Source organism: Crocuta crocuta, unplaced genomic scaffold (genome assembly GCF_008692635.1).
Source record: "Crocuta crocuta isolate KB4526 unplaced genomic scaffold, BGI_CrCroc_1.0 scaffold636, whole genome shotgun sequence".
Taxonomy (NCBI): Eukaryota; Metazoa; Chordata; class Mammalia; order Carnivora; family Hyaenidae; genus Crocuta; species Crocuta crocuta.
The window spans coordinates 1,910,879-1,918,259 of record NW_027530380.1 but is presented as its reverse complement, the minus strand read 5'-3'; positions in this window follow the sequence as shown (position 1 = coordinate 1,918,259).

Below are 7,381 nucleotides of genomic sequence, written 5' to 3'. Positions count from 1 at the left end.
CTTCAGATTCTGTGTCTCTCCCTCTCTCTGCCTGTCTCCACTTTTGCTCTGTCTCTCTCTCTCTCTCTCAAAAACAAATAAACATTTAAAAAATCTTCAAAAAAAAAAAGAAGAGGGAAAATAATTTATTGTGAGACTCTTGGGAAAGCCCTTCCCAGACCCCCCAGGAAAGGGGTAAACCTGGTTTGGAAAGATAGAAAAGCTGCCCCAGAGCCTGGGCTTCTAGGGACAGGCTGCTCTAGGAGCCACTGAGGCCCCCACTGTCACCATGGATGCCTGTGCCACCAGGGACAGTGTCACTGTGGGATCCTAAAGACACAGCCACCAGAGAGAACTCCCAGTGGCCCCGGTTCTTTGTGGAGGAAGGCACAGGTCTGAGCCCAGAGGCTAGCGAGTGGGAGACAAGGCTCTGGCCCCACCCCAAGGCCCCCACAGTGGGAAGTCCACACCGCAGAAGCCCGTCTGATGTGGGCCAGTGGCTCCTACCTAAAGAAATGTCATGTGGTGCAGGGGCCTCTGGGGGGCTCAGTCGGCTGAGGGTCCGACTTCAGCTCAGGTCATGATCTCATGATCTGTGAGTTCGAGCCCCACATCAGGCCCTGTGCTGACAGCACAGAGCCCACTTCGGATCCTCTGTCTCCCTCTCTCTCTGCCCCTCCCCTGAACTCTCTCTCTCTCTCTCTCTCAAAAATAAGCAAAAATTTTCTAAAAGTCTAAAAAAAGGAAATCTCATCTGATGCCAACAGCAGCTAGTGTTGCACTGAATGCTCCCTGGGTACCAGGCTCCCCCCACCCCCCATGCCAAGCATTCTGCACGGGCTATTGTCCAAGACGGTCACATGGCCTGTGGGACCAGCGGTGAGGACACGGGATGGGGGAAGTTTGGTGACGGGCCCAGGACCACGCAGGGTGGGGCGGCACGCTCTGCCACACCGGGGGCACCAGTGTGCCAGGGCCGCGAACGGTCTCCCAGCCTGTGGCTGCCCCGTACTGCAGAGGCCAGAAGCCCAAGGACTACGTTCCCCGGAGGCCCCTGCAGCAGGGTTCGGGGTACTTTCTGCCCGTCCCAGGCATTTGCATGAGGTCTGGGAGGCCAGAGGGAAACGATGGTGGTGGCGTATTCTTCGCCAGATGTGACACTTGGCCAGGGACTTCTGGGGGGTCTTCCCAGGGCTCAGCCCCTTGTGGCGCGGGGTCCCGCAATTCCGGCGTCTCCCGATTTCCAAACCCCCAGGGTCAGGGGAAGTGCCTGCCCTTGGCTCCCCAGCTCTCCCGGCGCTAAGCCCCCCCACGCCAGGGCTCCCTCCCGCCCTGTGCTCCTGGCCGAGCGCGGCTTGAGGCAGGGCCTGGGAGGGAAGACAGTAAAGGGAGTAGTCAGGCCTCTGGCTTGTGAACAGAAAAACGGGGGTTTTAAGCCAGTTCTGTGGATCTGTGTCTCATCTTCCTCCGCGTCCTTGTTAAAAAACAGAGCGAGGTCTGCCCCACAGCCTTGCGGGAGAGAAAGCAAGGTCACACGTGGAGAATCCAAGCCCCAAGTTCTACGGTGAGGTGACAACAGACAATCGGCTGTTATAATCATCATCCTTCGCACCTAACATAGGGGAAGAGTGAGGCTCGAAGAAGGGGCGCCGTTGGGCTCAGACCACGCAGCCAGGAGGCAGCAGGGCCTGCGTCCAAACCTGGGAGCAGGAGCCCCACTCCTCCCCGAATCCTGTTTCTCTTTTGTAATTTTTAAAGATTTTTAATTAATTAATTAATTTATTTTTGAGAGAGAGACAGAGTGAGAGCAGGGGAGGGGCAGAGAGAGAGGGAGACTCAGAATCCGAAGCAGCTCCAGGCTCCGAGCTGTCAGCACAGAGCCCGACGCGGGGCTCGAACCACAAGATCATGACCTGAGCCGAAGTCGGACGCTTAACCCACTGAGCCACTCAGGCGCCCCAGCGACCCCTGTTTCTTTAGCCGTGCTTCAGGCCCTACAGCACCCAGAAAGGCTGGAGCAGCTCCGTGTCCCAGGGACGGGGCTGCGGGATGGGGGGGTGGGGGGGAGCGTCAACCTGCCTCCAAGTGGGGCCGTGGGCGGCCGTGGCCCAGGCCCGTCGCCTTGTGCCACCCTGTGTGCTTTACAAGGCAGGGGCCAAAGCCTACTGTTGACAGAAGCTCAGAGAAGGGCCGTGCGTGGCCTGGCCACGGAGCAAATCAGTGACCAGGCTGGCCTCTGGCCTCACCACCAGGCTCCCGCGCCACCGCGAGGCCTGGCCGGCCCAGCGCCGCGGACCGTGTCGCAGGCCCGAGGATGTAACCAAGCTGCGGGCTGAGGTGTCTGGAGTTGCGAATGCTCTTCCCGTCCCACCTCCTCCCTCCGTGGCCTCGCTCCCGATGGCGAGAAGGTGGGCGCCCCTCCGATCACGCAGCTGCAGGGACGAGAGAGTCCCTCTTGCCTCCAGGTCCCAGCTGAAGTCCCAAAGTTGCATTGCATCGACTCAGCTTGGCCACGTATCCATTCCTAGACTGGTGGCCGGGCCCCGGGGGGGGTGGGGTGGGGGGGGGCAGGGACACACAGTCTGACTGGCCAGCCCTGGGCTCAGGCTGAGGTGGCTGGGAGGCTGAGCCACAGGGACTGAGAACCAGGAAGTGACCTTTCCCAAAGGGGGGGACGGCGCCCAGGACGGACACAGGGAATGAGCACAGCGGGGGGCCCAAGGGCCCAAGCCCATTGCTGGTCCGGCCCTGCTGAGAGCGACAGGACTCGCTTCTCCGTCTGCTTGGCCGCAGGGCCTGGGGGTCCCGGAGGAGGCAGCAGGGACGGGTCCAGGAAGTTGTGGAGGACGGAGCGCTCTCTGGGGACAGGGGAGTATTCAGTCTCCCCGCCCCCCACAGACGGGGTGCTGGCCTCCGTCTCGGGGGCCTCCCCCGGCTGCTGAGGTCTGGGGCTCGTCCACAGCTGGTCAGGGGCCCGGCATCGTCTCGTTTAATCCCGCCAGAGCTCCAGGAGCGCCCATTTCACAGGTGAGGAGATGGCGGGGAAGGACGCAGGCCGCGCGCAGCCCGCCTGACCCCCCACCACGCACCCCGCTTTCTTGTCTTTTGCTGTGTCACTGACACGTGGTGAAAGCAGTGCGGCCTGAGTATGAAGTGAGGCTGTGCAAGGTCAAGGGCCGCATCTGAGGCCTTGGCTCTCAGCCCGGGGAAGAGGCCACTCCGGACGAATGAGTGAGGGTGTCACGAAAGGGCGGGTGAGGCCTTGGCCACGGGGTAGACAAGGCCCTTCCCCACCTCCACACCCAAAACCAAGCCCCACGGACGCTGCCTCCGAGAAGCCTTCCCTGCCGTGCCTATCACCCTCCCCGGAGGCCTCCCCTGTGTCCCCTGGGCCGCTCTCATCAGGTCCAGCTGACGTGTGCGTCTCCCTCTCAGTGGACACCCTGAGGGCAGGAAGTGGGAATTCCCTGGGGGCCAGGGTGTACCCCGTGAACGTCGTGGTGCAGAGCAGCTGTTCAGCAAACACCCCTCAAATGAATGAATGAATGAATGAATGAATGAATGGGGTTGTTGAGTGAATGCCCCTGCAGATGGCCCCAGGGAGCTGGGCACTCAGGTGACAGGGAGAGAGTCCAATCGTTTGCACTCCCGATGGCTGGAGTCCAAGTTCAACTCATCTTGACCCTTAGACCCAGCTCGCACTGAGGCCTCTAAAAGCCACGTGGCAGGTAAGACGCTGCCACGCGACTGCGGCCTGTTTGCGGGACCCAGTGCCNCCAGTGCCTGGCAGGCTGCCAGGCGGGTGGGGGGGGGGGCCTTGCTCACACCCCGGCTCTGCCTCCTCTGACCGAGGGCCCGATGCCAGCCTGGCCGCCCCACCGCATCGCACTGTGCCCACGATCCACGGGGTGCTGGGTGGCAGAGGGGGCGGCTTCAGAATCCGGTAGCACTGGGCCCAGGTAGGCTGGCAGGTGCGGGCGGGGCTGTTCCCGGGGCCCCTCCCCTGTGACCGGGCACCCTGCGACCTCACCCCTTCTTGCTCCTTCCCCAGGTGCCCTGTTACCTCCCCGGCCTCCAGCCTCGGCCCATGTCAGACGCGCCTTCCCTTCCCGCCAGCAGGGGAAGCGGTCAGCCTGCAGGAGACACGTGGCGCCCCGCCCGCTCTGCCCCTGCGCGATGCTGCCTCCTGCACTTCCTGGCAGCCCGCAAGGGCCCAATCCTTGGGGTGCGTGGGAACACCCCAAAGTGGCAGTGTCTGTGCTCACGGGGGGCCCAGGGGCCGCCAGGGGACAGCGCATCCCCCCCACCCCCCCGGCCGGTCCAGCGTGCTCCCCGGGCAGGAAGGCTGTGACGACAGCAGGTGCCCATCCCACGTTCCCCTTGGCCATCAGCCCTTCCCTCTCAGACCTTGGCCCCAACACGGAGCGGAGCAAGTGCTCTGCTCCCCACTTCCGGGCCTTTCTGCGCTGGGAGTCCCTGGGCAGGACACAGCTGTTCTGCCCAGCGTGGCCTCCTGGGCTCCCCACTTTACTGGGAAGAGGAGAGGCTGGCCCAGGGCCCCCCGTGGCTGGTGGCCCCTGACGCTTAGGCTTCAGGCTCTGGCGGACCTGAGCCCTGCCCAGCTGCCCAAAGGGGGCTCCAGAGGCTGGAGTGCTCCCAGCGTTTCTCTGGGGAGGAAGCCCCTTCCCCATCAGCTGGCGGTGGAGGGGGGGAGGGGGCCGTGGGGCTAGAGGAATGGAGGCTGAGCAGAGAGAAGAGCAGGCACCTTCGAGGATTCAGGGGGTGACCTCTGCCAGAGAAGTGGCTCTTCAGGTAGGGGTGGGGCTGCGAGAGGGCCCGGGGGAGGGAACAGCCAAGACCTCCTAACCCAAGTGAGCGCCAGGGCTCCCCACCAGCTCATCCCCCCTACTTGAAGCCACAACCCACCGGGGCCTCCCAGGGTCCCCAGGGTGGTTGAGTCCTGGGGACTCTGTGACATTGGTGATGCTGCCCCACTCTGAGCCTCAGGCTCGTCCTCCCTCCCAGGAACGGCCATGAGGATCCCAGCCTGGCAGCCTTCAGGGCTCCCAAAGATCCAAGAGAGATGCTTGGGGCCTTCACCCAGCCTCTGCCGCGCCCGATGGGCTCCTGTCCCTGGGCGCAGGAGGGGCGGACCCGACCGGCGGTGGCCTCCTTGCTGGCAAAGCCCTGCTCCCTGCGCAGCCCCAGGGGCCGGAGCAAGTTGAACATTGAACTCCTTGGTGAGTGGCTCCACAGCTGAACAAACACGTGTTAACCCGGGTCACCAGCGGCTTCTCCCTCCCCGGCCCTNTATGCTAAAGAGAATCCAGCTGCATTTGTTTAGTAAGTAAACATGGCTACTTTTTTTTTTTTTTTTTTTTTTTTTTAATCATAAGCAATTCGAAGCGACTATCATCAAGGCCTCTGTTAAAAAGTTTTCCATGGGTGGAGGGCGCCTGGGTGGCTCAGTCCCTTAAGCACCAACTTTGGCTCAGGTCACGATTTCATAGTTCATGGGTTCGAGCCCCACATCGGATTATGTGCTGACAGAGCCTAGAGCCTGCTTCGGATTCTGTGTCTCCCTCTCTCTCTGTACCCCCACCCCCAACTCGCACTCTGTCTCTCTCTCTCAAAAATAAATAAACATTAAAAAAAATTTTTTTTCCCCCATGGGGCACCTGGCTGGTGACTCTTGATCTCGGGGTCATGAGTTCGAGCTCCACGTGGGTGTAGAGATTACTGAAATAAATAAAACTTAAACAAAATTATTTGGGGCGTCTGGGTGGGCTCAGTCGGTTAAGTGACCGACTCTTGGTTTCAGCTCAGGTCATAATCTCATAGTTTGTGAGTTCAAGTCCCACTTTGGGCTCCATGCTGACAGTGCGGAGCCTGCTTGGGCTTCTCTCTCTGCCCTCCCGTGTTCTCTCTCTCTTTCTCAAAATAAGTAAAATAAACTTTTTTTAAAAAGGCCATTATTCAACTTTCTCTCATGGACCTCAACTGTCTGAGAGCTTAACTACCATGCCTCGAGAAACTAAAAAAAAAAAAAGATTATCTAGCAAAACTGCCCCAGTTTTTTTTGTTTTGTTTTTTTTTACAAATAGTTTATTGTCAAGTTAGTTTCCACATAACACTCAGTGCTCATCCCCACAAGTGTCCTCCTCAAAACTGCCCCAGTTTTAAGAGTAAACAATACTACCCTTTCAAAATGAACTCCAAAGTTTCTCCAAAGACAAAAAATATTGGCTTCCATCGGTGCTTTTCTCGGACTGAAAGCATCTGCAGAAAACGCTACTTTAAAAATGGATACTGCGGGGCACAGTAGCGTGGTCAGGTACCTGCTTTCTTCTTCTTTTCTTTAGCTAAGACAGTAGAAGAGATGACATATCGCGCACGCACCACGGTCCAGCCACACCCGTGAACAGAACCATAAAGGTGACAGGTTCAGGGCAAAGGACCGAAGGGGACAGCTTTCTCTCGACGGCGGTGGCTCTGATCCGATGGCAACGGATGTCCTACATCCGTTGGGTGAATTCTAGGCAGGGGGCATGTTCTCCAACAACTTGGAGAGCNATAGTTTATTGTCAAATTAGTTTCCACATAACACTCAGTGCTCATCCCCACAAGTGTCCTCCTCAAAAACAAGCCGCACTTCTGCCTCGCCTTTCTTCTTTCTCTCTTCGGCCTTCTCTCCTGGCGCTGAGGCCCCGGAGCGGTAGCCGCTACGGGGGAACCCAGGCCGGGGGCCCGGCGCGGCCGGCCGGGGCACTGAGGCTGTCAGTGCTGCCCGGGGGCCGGGTCCCCCTCTCTGGCCGGGAGGAGGACTGGGGAGCCCAGGGGGCGCCGAGTGGGGGAAGACAGAGAAACTGCACAGCGTCTGGAATTAGATTCCAGGAAATGAAAGTGATCAGTAGTTGCTGACCACCCGCCGCGTGCCACGCGGGTGCCCACGCATCCTTTTGCTGAATCTGCCGCCGGGGTGCCTGCCCGGAGCCCTTGCTCCTGACCCCAGCGGTCCCCCATCTCCCTCTCTCTCCCGGCTCCTCAGGCAGCCCGGGACCCTGCCCGGCCCCTTACAGCCTTCTGGACTGGCCACGTCGAACTTCTCACCATCCTTCCTGGGGACCATCCCGGCCCTCCTCATCCCCGGGACTCCCAGCCCGCTGCTGCGTCTCCGCCCCTGGGGCTTATGAACGAACTCCTCTGGGTCCTGCCTAATCTCACCTCCTCTGTGCCTCTGTCACGTCCACCCAGGAAGGTATCACACTCTCTGCTCTTTGTGCGCTTGCGAGGGAGGGAGCAGGGCCGAGTGCTCCTGCGGCTGCCGGCACCTATTGGGTGACGTTGAGAAGGTTGTCAAGGGGGCAAGTGAACCCGGAAGAGGGGTAGGGATGGAGGAGGG